The 17,403-nt window shown below is 47.9% G+C and overlaps 1 protein-coding gene and 1 long non-coding RNA gene across 3 annotated transcripts in view; one reads left to right on the forward strand and one right to left on the reverse strand.

Moving 5' to 3' along the window:
- Window positions 1-17,403, forward strand: part of LOC138528733 (uncharacterized) — a 191,686-nt gene that overhangs the window by 171,254 nt on the left and 3,029 nt on the right. The window lies entirely within an intron of this gene.
- The window catches only part of LOC138528719 (chemerin-like receptor 1), a 102,210-nt gene that overhangs the window by 40,812 nt on the left and 43,995 nt on the right, over window positions 1-17,403 (reverse strand). Inside the window, exon 2 of one of the 2 annotated variants that reach the window (XM_069640593.1) lies at window positions 3,372-3,468. The exons of the other annotated variant lie outside the window; for it this stretch is intronic. The gene's annotated coding sequence lies outside the window, so the exon portion shown is untranslated. The remainder of the gene's footprint in view (window positions 1-3,371; window positions 3,469-17,403) is intronic. 2 annotated transcript variants of the gene reach the window in all.

Consider the following 17,403-nt stretch of genomic DNA (forward strand, 5'->3'; position numbering starts at 1 on the left):
TGGGGGAGAAGGAGAGAAAGGAGTTTGAAGATGATGCTGAGGTTTTTTTGTTTCATAAGAGGGTGAGGGGATAGAGCCCAACGAGGGTGGCCAGAGTGTAGGAGGGAAAGAGGGAGCAGAGGTCCCAATGGGAAGGATCTCAGTCTTACTGGCATTAAGACAGAGATCGTTAGTAGTGCACCATGCCTGAATAGCAGACCGGCCATCAGGAATGAGAGAGGATGAGGTGGGAAGTGGGAAGGAAAGCTGCGTGTCATCAGCGTAACACTGAATATTAGGAGAGAAGGTGGAGATCAGATGGTTTGGGGGGCAGGTAGATATTGAAGAGCAAGGGTGAGAGGATAGACCCCTGAAGGACACCACAGGTGGAGAGGAGATGGTGCAGAGCAAAGGGCCCAATTGAACTTGGGAGGGCTGGTTAGAGAGGAAGGTGGTCAACCAATCCAGAGCCAGACCTGTGATGCAGAGGGTATCACAAAGCCAATTTATCAGGGTGGCATGATTGGCCGTATCAAAGGAAGAGGAAAGGTCAATAAATATGAGAATGAAGGAGGAGCAGGAATCAACATTAGAGAGCAAGTCTTTGCGGGTGTTCAGGAGAGCAGTTTCCATGCCTCTGGCAGTTCAGAAGCCAGACTGGTGGTCATAGAGACAACCAACAGATTCAGTGTGGTGAATAAGCTGGGAGATGGCCAGCTTCTCCAAGAGTTTGCCCAAGAAGGGGGTAATGGAGATAGGGCGATAGTTTGCCAGACAGGCAGGGTTGGCAGAAGGCTTTTTGAGGAGAGGGTGTGCAAGACAGTGCTTGAGGAGTGAGGGAAAGGATCTGGTGGCAAAGGAGTGGTAGCCGAAATTGGCCATGGATGGAGCAAGGGATACAATGTTGTCCTTGATAGTTCTGGTGCAGCAGGGGAGCACCTGTTTGGATGAGACTTTCATAGAGCAGACTTATCCAGAAACCTCATCAGGTGTTATGGGAGAGAAGGAGGATAGTATGAGGGGAGTGAGAAAAGGAGCCAAACGAGGCCTAAGAGTGGGTGAAGGAGAAAGTTGTGAGGTGGAAGAGAGGACACAATGTCCTGAGTTTTAGAAATTATGTGAGAGACCAAAGAAGTGCAGAGGGCCAGGGAAGGCAGAGGAGAAGAGGAAACTGCAGTAGGGTTGGCTAGTTCCTTACAGATGAGTTGAATGTGGGGTGCAACCTAGGAAGGATGCGCTGGTCTCCAAATTCACCTCTTGGTCATTAGCAGCAGTATCAGCATAAGGAGGCACCCCTAATCCTCCCAAAGTGGACAAGAAAATGAAGCAGTATATGCTGACAGACAGCACTGTGACCATTGACATTGATACACTAAAAAGTCTTTCTGTATAACACAACTTTATACAGCAAGACTCTTCAATTTGGAAGACGTGTTATAGAGAAAGACTTTTTAGTGTATCAATGTCAATGGTCACAGTGCCATCTGTCAGAATATACTTCTTTATTTTGTAGTTCCTTACAGATTTTGAAATGTTCAGCCAAATTGTTACTGGCTGTAGAGATGCGAACTTAAATATAGGCCCTCTTCTTCGAGCAGATGCAGATTATGTATTGCCTTTGGAGCAATACTATGTCCTTAATCTATGCATGTCCACTTAGGTATTGTCCCTGGTGACTGTTCCATTTTCTCCCCTCCACAACCTGGTCAGAATGTCCCTCAAACTCTCTGCCTTTTAAGAAGGTCACTGCTTCCAGTCAGATCTGATTTCTTATTTATTGTATGTTCTTTTGTGATCAAAAGAGCATTGTTCCCCCTGTATATAATTAAATGCAGCACTCTACTGCTTACTAGCTAGATTGGCGATACCCAAATACAAATCCATACAATATACAAATACAGTGGCACAGGCCTTTCAGGCCCATGCAGTTTTGGTTCCTCTTTTATCCAGGCAGCTTACTCTACTTTCTTATCCCGTTCTTTATTGCTGCCCCTCAATATTAGCTATAAGTAGTTCTCATGTCCAATCCATTAGCGAGGCGTTCCCTGGCCTTGCAAGGGTGCTTTTCGCGCAGCCACATAAACACGTCCTATATTCTGGGACCTATATTTCTTTGCGCTTGTCTGAGGCTGAAGTTGAATGATTCATTCCTTGAGAAAAGCTGTTCTTGGTTTTGCAGTGTGACTTCTGGGATATGTAGTCTTGTGTGGGCCTATGTGCTAAGTAAGACCGAATGCAATCATGTAGCCTTGTCGCAGAAGGAGCACTGATTGATTGGAAGCTAATTCTGGGAAATGCAGTCCTCCGGCAACTCTGCACTGGGCAAAGTTGAATGCATCGTGGGGCATATATTCATTGGGTGGTATGTTCACTGAATGAGACAACGGACTTGTAATCGTGTTCTGGCACCTATTAAGGGCCTCAGACAACACGATGGCCTCCTGACTAACACAGGGTACCAGCTCGGGTGGCACGGGGAGATAAAGAGGGTTATACATCAAGCCTGTCCCTCTTTTTTACCTGTTACCTTTCAAGGCCTGCCTCCCTCACGATAGCTCTCTTCCCCAAATGTTCCCTATCCCAAGCCTCCTCCCTCCCGCCATGATGTGGCTATCTTCCACCCTCTGCAACTCTGCCCACCAGGGGCGTTGCTAGGGGGGGCTAAGGGGGATATAGCCCCTGATCTTTTGGTTGTACCCCCAGATAGAATCTCAGGAGCTACAGCCAAAAGACTAGCTAGCCCCCAGTCCCAACAGTTTCGACATCAGCTTAGCCCCGGGTCTTTTCCAGACCTAGCAACTCCCCTGCTGCCCACTTGCTTTTCTAGCCCATAGGAATTCCAAAAGTGCTTTGCTTGCGTCCCTCTTGCTCGAACCATCTCACTCACTGTGACACCCACTCCCTTATACACAAACACACACACGCACACACACAGACTCCCTCACACACTTCTCTCTTCATTTCCCACTTTCGCTCTGTCCACTCAACCATATTTATAACCCTGGCGCTCTCCCTCTGGTCACCTCTATCTCTTGACTCACACGCGTCCTCTCGCAGACATACTTTTTCTCTGGCCCGCTTTCCCTGCCCCACACTCTCTGAATTCTACGCCTCTCTGATCCCCACTTTCACTGACCCACTATATTAGACTCTTTTGCTATCCCACCCTCTCCCTTTCACCGTCTCTCTCACTCTCTAGCACCGTCTCTCTCACTCTCTGGCACTCACTGTGTCTGAACCTCTTACCCACACTCTCTCTAATGAGGTGACTACTCTGCTGCTGGAGTACCGCCATGTGTAGTGGCAATACCGACTACACAGTCCCACACTACTATTAAACCAGCATTGATCCTAATTATAAAGGTGAAACAGACACAGCCCAACAGGTATACCTCTTTCGCCTTTTGTGGTAACGTGGGCCAAGGGCAGGCTTCACTCTTCAGGAGGGTTGTGATGTGAATGCAGTACCAGCCCAAAAAAACTACGGTTCTGTAAAACAGAATGATGACTTTTGTGAAAGGGCATTCACAAGGGGTGTCCAGACACAAGATTTGCACAATGCTACTGTGCAAAGGATCAATAGCAGAACACTGACTAAATGAAGACAAGCCCAGACATGTTTATTTCATTTGCCATATGTGATTTGCAATTTAAATCCAGAATATGCATAGACTATTGTCAATATCATGAACAAAACGACAACATATTCATGTAGAGGTCAGTAGGATAACATCTGATTGTAGTCAAAAATAAATATTTCTAATATACATGTATGCAACAATATTACACTTAGCAAAGGTGCATTCATCAAATATAGGTGTCAAATATGCATTCAAGAACTCAATTTACATCAAAGACAATGAACCAGTGGAGGGATGAAAGGTGGCAGCAGTGAAAATAATTCACTGAGCAGGTGATGGCTTTCTAGCTCAGAGTGGGGAAAAATGCAATTCTGTTTGTGATGTATATGCCTTTGTCTAGCTGCTAATCTTACTGTTATTTGGACTTGCTATTTGTATTGTTATGCTATGTGCTTTTACACATTTTGGTTTGTATTTGTTGTTTGTATTTAGCGCCTTGGAGCTAGTTTTAGCTGGTGATGAGTTTACGCTCAATACATGTTTTACCTGCCTAATATAAGAATAGGTTTAAAGTGTAAGGGAACACATTAATCCGATGTATTAAGCGTACCTGGCTGTAAAACTTCCCAGGCTGCATTTCAGCACAGTTTCTCCACACACAAAATAAACAGCAATTGCCATAATGCATCCAGGACCATGTATGCTTCAGTCTTCAGACATGTTACAATGACTCCCACCAGCAGCATTCTTTTGATGGATGTCCTGCACTAAGCAATGCAGATTCAGGGGCCGCTGAATACACCATGAAGGAATAGGTGCCATGGCTTGGTGATGGGTTGTACACTGCGCCCCACTGCTTGCCCCTGGTTCTGAATGTAAGGAAGGGTCAGGGGATGGGTAGGAGTAGAGGAAAAAGAGGAGGTTGGCGATGTGTGTTGGTGATGTGTGCACTGGAGGCATTTCTTTCCAGATCCGAAGACCTCAAGTGCCGGACTTGTGATTTGGCTGGTGAGTGAGGATGTTCAAGTCGATTCAAGTGCGACTGTTTCGGTGTGGGGAGAGGGTTTAGCCTTGACATTTGAGTTGAGGTGGCGGGTCAGCGTGTGGCGAGTGAGGGTGGTTGAGCGCGAGACTGTTGACAGGTTGTACAAAATGAAAACAAATAAATAAAGAATTAGGTTCCTACAAATCCACACTATGAACAGTATTTTCAATATGCGCACATTGCAATATTTTAAAAAAACATTGCGGATAAATCACTCAAAATGCGAAGATCAATTCATCCCATGAAAGCATTGCATTTTACAATGTGAACTAAGAATTAATCAGGAGGACACACATGTCTGTGGTAGTACATCCAGGCAATAGAAGCACCTTGGACTACCTGACCAAGTGTAGCCAGAACGCAGCTCTCCAGGCCAAGAACGCATCTCTATTTGAACACTTCTGTGCAAGCCTGCTCCCCAAAACCAGGGAAACCAAAAAGGGGTCTCGGATGTTTGGAAAAACTGAAACAATCTACACATGTTCATCGAAGGCCCACACAAAGCCACAAAAGATGGGACAAACATTAGAAAACCTATCTGAAAGGAGTGCATTTACCTCGAAAGGGATTGCCTTTACTTTTGGTATAGTACCACCCCCCCCCTCCTTTATGCCTACGACAACATAACGCAATAAATGTACAGCCAAAGCCAACCGGCAGGGATTATATGATGAGACGGCTCTGAAAATCATGAAGGTGAGAGGTTGAATCTCTCCTGGGAGGTATTTGCACGATCCCGACTTTCCCCGCGTGCTAGCAGGGCTGAAGTTACCTTTTCCTGTTAAAAGAGGGCAGCAAGGGATGTAGATCTATGATTTCCTCAGGGCCAAACGGCTGCTATATTCTACAATATTACAATAACATGTCTCAAACGGAAGTGGATATGCCTTTCAAAATGCCAGTTCCGGTGTAGTTTAGAGATAGTTTAGGCAGTGCTGGTAGGGAGCAGGAGATTGCAAAGCACCCGCGGGTAGTAAAGTAGAACGTAAGACATTTCAGAGGTAAGGGGTGTCTGAGACATTGACACGTGAAGGTTGTGTGACCAAATAGCGCAGAGAGAAACCGCTCATAGCTCCTCTCCCTGCAATGCCACTCCCTCCAGAGAGAGCTAGGGAACTATGAGCGCAGTCACACAGCAACTGGAAGTGTGTGAATGAGTGGGTGCCACACGGGGGTGCCATTCGCCGTATCTTGCAATAAGCTGCTAATGATAGGACAGCCCTCTTTTGACAACGTGTGTCGGCAAGTTTCGTGAATGAAATCTTGTTCGGTGGACGGATCGCCCTTTTCGGTGTATCACTCATTGGCTTGAGCAGTTTGTGGAGCGCTATAGGGTTGCTTGAGGCTGCTTGTGTCTGCTAATCTGTGCGTTGGCTCCCTTGCCGGCAGATCTAGCAGGCCTCGCAGGGCATAGAAATGGGACCATGACACCGCGTGGAAAGGACTGCACAACAAGAGCCGTCCCTTTCATATGGGTGTATAGAACGGCGCATGAGGCTGCACCAGGGCATGTACTCTTCCACACCCCTGCCTCGCGGAGCTATACCTTGTATGACGGAGGTTTTCAGACGTGCGCGCTTGGACGGGGCATAAGATGGCTGTAGGTCAGCACTTAACGCTCCAGAGGCGTCACACAGTTTGTATTTATGAGGCGGCCACGAATCTGCTTCTAACAATGTCTTTTCTTGAATTTGCATGTTTCCTTTATACTCCTTATCCCTCAATTTATGGGGGGTGAATACCCCTGTTGGTAGCCACTTCCCACCACCTCCAATTAACCCTTGCCCCGTGCGCCTAGCTAAATTTTTGGGGGCACTTTCAAAATCGATTATAAGCTCCATGTTCTCAATCGGGGATGCCTTGCTCCTTTTTTTTCTAAATGATCACCTACTCTCAATATATTCACCCCTATTCGCCTTCTGAAATATTCAGGTTTCTTGCCCCACTTGAATTTCTGGCCTGCTCAAGCATATTTCCTTTGGGAGCTCTTGCTCATCTTGTAAATGTTTTAATGCTTGGGGGATGGCTTGGGCTGACTCCACTTCCCTCCTGCGGGCCTTTGAGAAGCATTCAGTAGACTGGAAAGCTCCGGGTGTACTCACGTGCCAGTACCGAATCCCTTGGCTGTCCCTGCGTGCCAGTCCAAAGGCCCTCCCACGAACAGAGGCATCCGCACCAACCAAGATGGAAGACTGCGAGTGCCCAAGAAATGGAGAAGTGCACGTGTGGCCTCAAACCACTTCCTCTGTGAAATCAAGTTAAGGGAGCCCATTGCGCTCCTTCAGAACAAAGCTGACTCAGGCCCCGCCAACCAGTCTTCTGTAAATCGTTGCTTTTTGTGTTGGTATCATGCGTGCATCTTCCCCTGGAAATAAGGACTGAGGATGCAAAGGTCTAAGCCCCTACCAAAGAGTCTTTTGTTGCCTGCGTGTTTTCTAGTTCCTTTCATTCCTGCCCTAAACTGACTCATGCACCAAGTAGGCTGAGTTTGTAATGTGGCCCGTCCAAGTATTTAGCCAATGGAATCCAATACCATTTGTCACGGTACGACGCTGCTCAAAGAATTTGTTAACATCGCCTGAAGCTAGTATATTTTATGCATGTATTTATTCATTTACATTATTAGTATTATTCATATTCTATTTAATATACCCTTATTGCTGAAGGGTGGGCAACAGTCATTATCCCAAGCGGTAATGACCCCCCCCCCCAGCCCTTGAGGTCTATAAAGCTATTAGTACTAGTGCTATTAGAAAAAAAAAATGTTTTTGGAGTTGTGGTGGTGAAGTAGAACAAGTTAGATTAATAACGATAAAAGTAAAGAAAATGTGTTAGTAAATTAAATGCGGCTTACATTTTTTAATATTTAAATAATATGTTGTCTTAATAAGGGAAGCATTTTATTTGTAAACTTGGTGGAACTGGAGCAGTTTTAGCAGGAGCTTACTTTACGTTCAATGGTAAAGGGAATGTTTTTTTCTTTACAACATTGAAAGCATTGTTCCACGTTTTAGCTTCACTTTATACTGTTAAATCAGGTTGGGGCGCGTTCGGGAAAGAAATCACGCGGGGAAATTGCACCACAGTTTATTGAATGCAGAGGCACGCTTTCTGTTGTTCACTTGGCCCCTCCCGAAGTCATAGGCCCGAATTCTGAGTAGGGCGGTAAGGGATACCGGGCACCGGTAAGGAGACCGGTGCCAGTAATCCCTTACCGCCCTACCACGAGTTCCCTTAGCGGGTCCCTTCCTTAACTCCTGGTCTGACCAGGTGTTAAGGACCGGATCCGTTAAGGGACCTAGGTGAAAAAAACACGCTTGGCACGTTATTTGCACCCTCCCCATTCCCATTTGAGCCCTATCAGGGCTCAAATGGGAATGGGCAATGGTTTGGTGAATGGGGACTTACTGGTCCCGCCAAGGTCGGACTAGACCGGTAAGTCCCCATTTCACCAAACCGGAGTCGGTACCGGTATGGGAGGCAGTCATGGCGCAAATAGCGCCATAACTACCACCATACTCGGAATGAGGGCCATAATGTCTTGAATACAATCAATACCGGTAGCTATTGACTGCATTACAAACATTCTGATTGACCGAGAGGAGGCCAATACCGGCTTCCAAGTGCTAATGTAGCATTAAAGGGGTCATTATCACGTGGTAATGACCAGCCACCAAGTGATAGTCTGGAGCGAAGTTTGGGAAAGGTCACTATCCGAACCTTTAATGACCCCCCAGGGCTATTACCACATAGTAGCAATATATGTTTTGGTGTTTTGATGGGGCAGTGAATAATGTTACTGTACTACTGTGTAATCTACATAGGCAACTGAGTTAATGAATTAACATTGCTCTTATTTTTTATAACAGTGAAATAACGTGATTGACCTCATAAATTAATTCAAAGTCAAATGTGGTTGAACTGAAACGGATTTAACATGATCATGTATTTGTTGTCATGTAAAAGCAAACAGTTTCTCTATAGGAAAGAGAAAGCATTTTTCCATGTTTTAGATGATTTTTTGTGGGTTAAATAGGATGTTACAGCAAAGAACAGGTCTTCTCAGAATGTCTTGTTAGAAATATTGCCTGGCAATTTCATTGTTGCTTCTGTGCCTGCTTTTGAAGATAGAATGCTCAAGATGCAGTCAGTACCAGCTGTTATTGACTGCACTCTAAACATTCTGATTGTCTGAGAGGGGGTCAGTAATGATCACCATGTGCTAATATATTTTACAGCTTTCATACAGCAGACTTGCTGAGTTTAGAAAACTACAAAATAATCATACATTCAAATTAGAATCATAACGGATGCAACAGTAAGATGGGACATGATGATTTTGTGGTTTCAATTAAATTGTTCCCGGAATTGTTCTTTACTACATCTGTGCTTCAACATGATGATCTCTGGGCTGCTATTGGTTCTATGTGTTCATGAACACAACAGAGACAAGACATGCAATTTGCAGGAGTTTAATATGGTACAACAGCGAAGGATGCTTTGTCTCATGGGGGGCTGGACTTGAACTGGGGATTTCATAGCACATTAGTGTGGTGATGAATTCTGTACCACATGGAGGTTTGTTACCTTGACCCACACTGTTCCAGAACACCCACTGCAATACAGTAATTGTCAATATGAGCTCCAAATCAATGAGGTAAACGTTTGCCCTGTGCAAGAGTGGTGGATTTGATCAATTCTAAGACTTCCATACATACAAGTGTGTTTTTCAAGGGCTCCTTCACCGTAGCATGACATAAGACACTATCATGCCTGGGGTTCAAGGACATTGCTATGGTGATGTTTATTCCACTGCAGGGAGATATTGGAAACAATAAACCAGTGTCCCGGAGGCCACCAGGGGGCGCACAGGCAATGGCAGCCTGAAACTCGCGCTCCGCCAACGGCCAGGTCGAACTGGGGATTGAGCCCCCCCGAGACCCTCCCACAGAGAACGAAGGAGCCGACACGAGCAGTTAACACCCGGCACCCCCACCGAGAAAAACAGTGGCTTCGGTAGCCCCCCGGAGGGCTGAGATCCAGAGCTGTGGCCTCGGCGGCGAAACCGCCTCCGGAGAGTGGGGCGGGGGAAGAGCAGTAGGCCACCTAATCCAGAGGCCTACCTCCGCGCCGGGACTGGAGCCCCACGCGAGAGACCAGAAGAACAGCTAAGCTGTCTCCCGCCGCTGACCGAGTTCAACACCTGCAGGCGCGGCGACGACCCTCTCCTGCGGCCCCTGATCGGGCGGGGTGAACTCCTGAGGATCAGCGGAGGAGGGGTCCCTCCCGCCTTTCCCCGGGCCCGACGACCACCACCACCATAGGCGGATCAGAGCATCACCCCCCCCCCCCCCGGAGGGAACGAGGCCCCCCCCCTGGATTGCGCAGTCGACCCCCGAAGACACCCGCTCTGGGTGAGAGGCCCCTGCCTGAGGCTGGCGGGGCGTGTGCCCGCCCGACAGCATCTGCTCGAGCACCCGGGAGGCCCAGGAAGGGGAGAGCGCGTTATCAGTGGACCCGCCAGGTGCCTCTGTAGCCCCCGCAGGAGCGAGGCACACTTAACGGTAAGCCGGGCAAACGGATGGGCTGGCAGAGGAAGCTACAAAAATACTGTTACCAAGAATCCACGCTCCGCGCTCTCAGCCCGCCCCACTACAGTGCAATGGCCCAGTCTGAAGCCTCGGCGCCCTCGGCGGAGGCAATGGAAAGAGGCTTTGCCTCCATTTTGCAGGAGATAAGAGACATGCGCTCGGTCTTTGCCCAAAAGTTCGATAAAATGGGCCAAAGAATAGACAAGGTGGAGGATAGGCTCCTTCAGGTGGAATCCAGCCAGTCATCCTCAGCGACTCTGGAGGTGGAGATGGACATGAGGTTATCTGCCCTTGAAAGACGGGAGGAGGAGAGGTCGAGACAGATGGACGACTTTGAAAACAGGGAATGGAGAAACAACCTCAGATTCTTTGGGGTTCCTGAGGCAGAGGGGGAGACGGAGCGAGAGGTCACTCGTGTGGTGCGAGACATTATAGCCCTCCTCTTCGAAGAGGAGATGACCACCGAACTCATATTTGACCGGGTGCACAGGGCGGGAGGACGGGCGGGTGGACCTCGATCGATTCTGGTCCAGTTCCACTATTACTCCGACAAGACTCGGGTGCTGGAGGCCGCCAGAAAAGCTCAGGAAGTCACATATAATAATTCCCAGGTCTCCATCTTCCAGGACCTCTCCGCATATACGTTAGCCAAGCGCAGGATGTGCCGCTCCCGTCACACACCTGTTAAAAGAGAAGGGGGTACGATACAGATGGGGCTACCCCTTTTCTCTAACTTTCGAATACCTGGGCCAGCGGACGACGTTGACCACCGAAGAGGATATCAAGGGTGCCATCCAGGACTACGTGACGTACCCGGCCCCTCGGAGGGGGCCAACGGGACCCGACCTGGGTAGAGCGAATGGCCAGGTCCCGTCGAGTGAAAGGAGGAAGAAATCCGGCCCAAGGAAATTCAGGAAGATGAACACTCCCTCCCCAGCAAAGGAGGGAGAACGCAATGACTCCGAGGGATGAGCGCAGGGTATCCCGGCCGAGTTCGGCACGGGATCTCAGATCATGGGGCGTGAAATGGGGCATGACCACCTGATGGTCTGGAAACGAGAAACTGCAGTCTAAGTAGTGCCCTGAATCCCCGGGCAATGCAAGTAAGGCGGGGCCGACCGGGGGGACGAAGGGAGGGTGGGGGCTCAAGAAAATAGGTGCTTGTGAAAAGATTGCCTGGCCGTAGAAGGCGGGCTGGTGGTCTGGCCAAAATGCCAGAAATGGCGGAACTATCTGGCTGGACGCCGGGGTGGGGGGAGGAGGAGTACGAATCAGTTGGGGTTTGTTTGTTGGGGAAAGGGTCTAGGGGGCAGTTGCGGGAAGGCCCCGAAAGTGTCCAAAAGATGAAACAAGGGGAGCAGGAAGGGAGCAATGATGCAATGACAGTGGCAAATAGAGAGGAAAACACAGATCATGGTTGATGTCCGGCCGGCCCTGGGTGTGGGCACCCTCAACGTGCGGGGTCTGAATACCCCCACAAAGAGATCCCTGGTCCATAGGGAGTTCAGGAGGGCGAATCTTGACCTGCTCTTTCTGCAGGAGACACACTGGGCAAAAGGAAAAGAGCCCAGAATGCGTGGGGGCAGAATTGGAGAAGTCTTTCATGCCTCCCACAAGACCAAAAAAAGAGGGGTGGCCATATTGGTGGCAAGGGATACAGTCTTTGAAAAGGAGGCCATCCAGAGAGACCCCGAGGGTCGGTACTTGATGGTGCGGGGTTATTTGCAGGGGTCCCCCTTGACACTAGCAGTAGTGTATTGTCCTAACGAAGGCCCGGCCCAATTCTGGGAGGAGATAGGGAACAAATTGAGACTGTTCGTTCAGGGCCCACTGGTGGTGGGAGGAGACTTCAACATGGTCCTAGCCCCGACTATTGATAGAAGACGGGTTGGCCCCCAGCACCTCAGACACACAGATGAGGTCATGGCGCAACACTTCCAAAGGGTTAACAGAGACCTGGGACTGTCAGATACGATCCCATCTCCCAGGGTGGGGACCCCCTCTTTCTCCTACCACTCAACTATCCACAACTCGTTCTCGAGAATAGACCACATCTTGGTAGACAAGGTCCTCACCCCATATGTAGCGGGCTACCGGATAGACCCAGTCCCCTGGTCAGACCACAACATAGTCCGAAACACCTTAGCGTTGGGTTGGGGTGAAGAACGTAGGGGGCGCTGGAGATGCAATGATGCCCTGTTAAGAGACGAGGCACTGGCCCAGGAAATCCTCGACTCCATAAGACAGTTTTTCGAGTCCAACTACAAGGGGGAGGTGGCCATGCACACACTTTGGGACGCCTTTAAGGCAACCCTACGGGGAGTCCTCATAAAAATAGGCTCCATGAAGAAGAAGGAGAGGGAAGCTCAGGAGAAAGCCCTGCGGGGTAAAATAGCCTGTCTCCAGCCGGGGGCTCCCCGGACCAAGCTATAGAGCGGGCCCGGGTGGCTGCACTGGAGGGCTACAGGCTTCAACTTAAAGATCTGCTCCTACACAAAACCGAGAGGAGCCTCGTAATGGTGAAACAAAAATACTATGAGAAAGGGGACAAAGCTGATCAAATTCTAGCCTGGAAGCTAAGGGAAGTCCAGAGAAGTAGAAGGGTGAAAGAGGTGAGGGATACCCAGGGACATCTCGGCCGCGACTCCTCCCACATCGGAGAGGCCTTTTGCCAATACTACAGAACCCTCTACTCCTCGGAGTACGAGGGGGATGACTCCCAGATAGAGGATTTCCTAAATTCCATACAAATCCCATCCCTCTCGCGGGAGATAGCAGAGGGGTTAGAGGACCCGGTGACAGAGGATGAGATTGATAAGGTGATAGGCGGGATGAGGGTGAACCTCCCCTGGGGATGACGGCTTCACTGTCTATTTCTATAAAAGATTTCGCTCTACCCTGGCCCCGTTCTTGGCAAGAGTCTTCAATGCTGTCCTGGTAGACGGCATCCTCCCCGAGTCCGTGATGGGAGCCATAATAGCAGTCCTGCCCAAGGAGGGGAGGGACCCCACGGAATGCTCCTCGTACCGCCCCATATCTTTGTTAAATATTGACGTTAAGATTCTGGCCAAGGTGGTGGGGAGGCGGCTGGAGGGAATTATGCCAAAGCTAATCCATGGTGACCAAGTGGGCTTTATTACGGGTAGGCAAGGGTCGGATAATATTCGCAAGACAATAGACCTCCTCCACTTTGCCCAGAGGTCGGGGCTGAACGCGAGTGTCCTCTCCCTGGACTCGGAGAAGGCCTTTGACAGGGTCGAGTGGCGATACATGGGGCTCCTCCTCCAGAGGATGGGCTTCGGGCCCCACATTGTGAGCTGGATATCCGCCCTCTACAGGGCACCCACGGCAATGGTACAGGTGAATGGGAGCCTGTCCGAACCATTTTCCCTCTCCCGAGGGACAAGGCAGGGCTGCCCTCTCTCCCCCCTGATATACGTCCTCACGATAGAGGCTTTGGCAATAGCAATTAGAGCTCATCCGGACATCAAGGGGATAAGAAGGGGGGACGACCCATGACTCCTGCCTTAAAGGGAGGACACTCAAGAAGGGCCGTCGATTCCCCGACGAGGAACGCTACAACACCAGGTACTTTGGGGTTGCAGAACTATTAAGTCTCTTGTGAACAATATATGGACTGGGCTTGTGATATACCCTTATTCTTCAGGTTGCCCAGGTGGGGGGATCTCCACACAGAACTGTGTTTAACGGTAGTGACCAGTATTCTGCCAATTGTTCTAACCAATTGCTTTCCTCTTACCTCTATTGATGATTCCCTTTACGAACTGATTTGTTTGCCATTTAACCGTACAGTTGATGCACTTTAAAGAGATCTAATAGTAATTGTGGTACCACGTAGAACTGTATATTTGCCATAGATAACCGAGTACAAAGTGAATTATCGTGATATTGTACATAACCTTGAATATTAATTATATAAAGACTGTGTTTAAACTAATACAGTGTGCGGACATTCCTTTGTGGGTGCTTGGGGACTACACTGCCTTAAGAACCAGCCCGCATCACCTCCTGAGAAGCTAGGCCTTGATTGCTCGTCCATTGCTACCTCATTGAGAATCTTGGCAGGGGTCCTCTGTGCCTCTCTACCAAATAGAGAGCACAAGTACAGACCCCCCTCCGATCCTTCACAATGACCCTAGGGAGCTGGTACAACATTACCACTATAGTGCTTGCATCACAGCAAGGGTGGTGGCCTAGGTGATCCATTTGGACTTGGCACACTGCATCAGCAATTGATCCATCAGCACAGCTGGGTCTTGAGTATAACGATCAAGAGTCCCAGGCACATTACGATAATGGTATACAACAATATAGTTATTATTTAATTTTTAAAGTGCTTTATGCAGAGGTTTTTAATTAAATTGATGATGCATCACCAAGTCAACCCAGATTTTAAAAAGGTCATTGCAACACATTAGAGCTAGGAACACCGGAGAGGAAAAACCGCCGATGGTAGGTGCTTTTTCAATTAGGTATGAAAGCAACTTACATTTCGAAGACCAGGAGCAACATGGGTAGAATATTCAAATAGTTTCAAAAGAATTGGACGCAAGTGGTGCAGGAGTGGGGGAGTGGGTAGTCCTGAGGGGAAATAACTAAGACAAATTTGAGAAACATATGACACAAGTTCTGGCCATTTCTAGAGCAGACCTCAGTGTGAACGATGGCAGCTGGAATAGCTGAGTTTATTAATACACTTGAAATAACTGCAGGTAGAGGCAATAGTAGAAAAATAGATAATAAATATGCATTGTGGGAGTTTTGAGAGGAAGAGGGTAACTTAAAGGGAAGGTGGACTGTAGAGGTGACATTCATTGAAGGTTAGATATGGGACAGTTTAGGATGGCAAGACTGAGGAAAGAGCCATGATCACAACAAGAGCAACCAAGGCTACTCAGGGGTTTTGGAGCTCAGAATGTGGCTATGAAGGATGCCTTCTGGCAAGCATGCAAACGCCCTTGTTGTTTTGATTTGTATTAATGATAACATTATAAGGGCAATCCATCTCAGACAGGGTGGTCTAATAACCAGATCTCCCTTACAAAAGCATAATGTACACTTATGCCCCACTGCACCAGTCCCAGACAGAGTGCAGCACCTGTTCCTTAGTGCCAGGGAGAAAGGTGCAAATTTGGCATGCGTCATGTTGACAGCTGTTGCAGCACAGGGATCCTGCAGGCAGAGATTGCATTAACTTCAGCACCTCTGATCCAAACTACCATAATAATTATGATAAATTATCACCTGGTATCAGGGTAATCTTTAAATATAAACCAGACATAGATTTGGCTACAGTGGCTTATAGTTAACATAATTATTAAAGTCACATGAAACTGGAGCTATACCAGTATCAACCCTATGAGCCCAGACTTGCTATGATAGTTTATTTGGATTCCAGTCAGTGTGACTGTCTGCATTACAATCAATGAGTCCAAAGGCAGGATGCCTTCCTCTTGTGACGTTCTAAGAGGATTGGTAACTCCTCCCTTACAGACCTACCAGGAGATCATTTGAGCTTCAAAGAGGCAATTCCATATCAAAGGTCTGCCTCACACTAGGGGATGTCACTTCAGATACACTTGAAGCTGCAGGTTGAGATTGGGGCAGAGCTAAGCCAGTCAAAGAGCAGAAATGAGCTTGGGGAGCTCTTCCACCATCTAGCTTTGGATTTATCCTTTATTTCCTTCCTCTCCCCTCCATTTCCTGCTGCAAGGCACGTTTGGTATTTTTACCCTTAAAGCAGGCTGGCTTTCCCCCAATCCCCTATGATCTTATACATTTAAAAGAGGGGGTTATCTGAGTATTTGATTAGTATTATATCATCACTCTATTCAAACACTGTGTCCTGTGTATGCTATAATATGGGGCGGGATCAAACATCATTCTTTGAGGTACACCTGGATGTTAGGCAGGGCTGCGCCTTGGCTCCCCTTCCATTTCATCTCTACATACAGGAGATCATTGATGAGCTACTAAAGGGCTGCCCTAAGCTGTCTACCACCAAATACTAGCATCATTCTATGCGGATGATGCTGTCCTAATAGCAACGATACCGCAGGGCCTGAAGGAATCCCTTTCCATTTTTCTAAGGAAATTTAGGGAGTTGGGTCTCAAAATGAATGCTGCAAAAACCAGGTCGATGGTCATAAAGCCAAAATGTGGAAAGAACATCTTGCTCCAATTAAAGATCGACAATATTTCAATTGAACAAGTTGATAGCTTTGATTATTTAGGCATGAGATTTCAGGCGAACCCAGGATGGGCCCATCAGATTAATAGGTCTGCCGTTATGCTGAACAAATTTAGCAGGGATATTTTAACTTGTTTTACCTGTCGCAGGAGTGGTGCAATTTCTTCCGTGTTAGAACTTTACCAAAGGCAGCCGATTTCAGCCACCTTTTATGGTTCAGGGATATGGGGGTTAGAGGATGTGTAGTCGATTCTTCGAAACGAGAATTACTTCTTGAAGAAATTGTCATTGTTACCAGCTAGTGCCTCGACCGCATTAATTTGCAATACGGCACCCTCCCTCTGAGCACTGATATTATGTTTCGGCCTGTCTCACTATGGGTCAGAGTCTGGTCCAAATCAGCTCTGAAACAATGTATGGACCCACTTTTACATATCATGTGCCTTGAAGAATCCAGTGGCCTGAAATGGCTCTCCCATATAGAAAATGTATTTTTTTGCTTGGACATGGGTGAGTTTTGGAAAGACCCTGGAAGCCTTTCTGCATCAAGCTGGAGCAAGTTTAAGCCACTCATAAAACAGAAAGCAAGGTACCTGCTCCACATAAAAGTTTCAAAGGTAAGGTTGGGCCTGGACTACCTGGATAAGAGACACATAGAGGGTTTTAAAGTCTATCTGGATCGGTCACTCTACATGCGGTTTAGACTAGGGATCCTCCCGATAACCGCTTTTACATACAAATGGAAAGGCCCTGATTCAGCCAGTTGCCCATTGTGTGGGGCCAGCGAGGAGACAATTGCATACTTTTGCAAGCCATATAAGTGGCTAAGGCTGTTATATCTGAGACCCGTTCTGCTGAAGGCAGCTATTAAAACATGGGTTCACGCCTTAGAGTTTTTGGTTCAAAGCCCCAACCACTCAATGGCATGCTTTGTGGGCCGCTACTTGCACAGAGCATGGTTGTTGAGGAGAAAGAATGCAGATCCCTAATCGGTTT

The sequence above is a fragment of the Ambystoma mexicanum genome, chromosome 1q (genome assembly GCF_040938575.1).
Source record: "Ambystoma mexicanum isolate Mex_15411 chromosome 1q, UKY_AmexF1_1, whole genome shotgun sequence".
Classification (NCBI taxonomy): Eukaryota; Metazoa; Chordata; class Amphibia; order Caudata; family Ambystomatidae; genus Ambystoma; species Ambystoma mexicanum.